Here is a 1,302-nt window from a genome sequence, read left to right as displayed (position 1 = left end):
AGGCTTGAGCCACATCTCTAGCTCTGCCCTCTGTAGCATTCCAGGGTCTGGTTGACTCTACTCCATTGCAGCTAATGTTCCTGGTTCCATGGTACTGGGCATCTCTAACATGCTGGGGTTTCCTCACTGTAACTAGGCTTCACCAGTATGCTCTCTTCATGGTGCCAAGCCTCAACTTCCTTACATGGCACTTTCTTTCAGTCCTGGGCCATCAAGTGCAACTGAGGCTGCACTTTTACCAATGGCCTTCCCTGGCCCCTCACAGTGCCGAGCCTCGGCTGCTCTCCATGACCTCTTCATGCCTTCAAAGCCAGTACTACCATCTCTCTTCATAGTGCTCAATCCATTCCATTTCTCTTTCTCTCCTGTCTACGACATCCTTGCATATTTTGGTGGCTCCTGCTGCAGGCTGGCCCCTGGGTGACATCCTCTAGGCAAGCAGGTGTCTCTGACCTGCCTGTGCTATGCACCAGAGGGCAGGTCTGGGGGTGGCATGGTAGTCCATACGTCTCTGTCTGTCTTCCTCCTCCCATGCTGTGCTGTGTGGTGGTAGATGGGGCTGTGTGTGTCTATGGCCCACCTGAGCTGGGGGCCAGAGGGCAGTTCTGCGGATGTCTTTCCTGCCTATACAGCATGACATGGAAGAACAAAGTTTTCTGTTTGCCTTCCTCTTCTCATGCTGCGCTGCCTTGATTCAACTCGATTTGATTTGATTTGATTTGATTTGATTTTTATGTGTCCTAGGTATAAAACAGCTTTGGCCACCAAGCCCGTTCTCAAGCTAGGATGAACTGCCATCTGCTCTGCCCCTAACTAATAAAAGAACACCACCACCACCAAGGTATCTCTTTGCCCATTGCAGAAGGGGATAGTTCATACTCTTAACTGGGTTTATTCTTAGGCACTTTTGGTTTTGGTGGCTACTGTAAGTGGCATTGTATGGTTATCATTAACATAAAGAAAGTTTGTGCATTAATTTTGTGTTCTACAACTTTCCTGAAGTTGCTAAGGTATTTTTGGTGGTGTACTGAAGTTCTTTTATGTATAATATCACATCATCTGTAAAACTTGATACTTTTGACTTCCCTCCTTACTTCCTATTTGTTCCCTTCTATTTCTTTTTTTCTTATTTTGTTGTTCTAGCTAAGACTTTAAGCATTACACTGAATAGAGGTGGAAAGAGTAGATACCCTTGTCTTTTCCTTTATCCTCATAGGAATGGTTGAATTTTCTCCATTTATGATTATGTTGGCTAGAAGTTTGTCATATATAGATTTTATTATCATGAGGCATGTTTCTTCC

At 45.0% G+C, this 1,302-nt stretch overlaps 1 pseudogene; it reads right to left on the bottom strand.

Annotated features, from left to right (window-relative positions):
* Nucleotides 1-731: 731 nt before the first annotated feature.
* LOC116081316 lies at nt 732-867 on the bottom strand (annotated as a pseudogene).
* Between the last annotated feature and the right edge of the window lie 435 nt (nt 868-1,302).

Source organism: Mastomys coucha, unplaced genomic scaffold, assembly GCF_008632895.1.
Source record: "Mastomys coucha isolate ucsf_1 unplaced genomic scaffold, UCSF_Mcou_1 pScaffold6, whole genome shotgun sequence".
Classification (NCBI taxonomy): Eukaryota; Metazoa; Chordata; class Mammalia; order Rodentia; family Muridae; genus Mastomys; species Mastomys coucha.
Note: the sequence above shows the minus strand (reverse complement) of the source record. Positions and strands in the feature narration are given on the sequence as shown.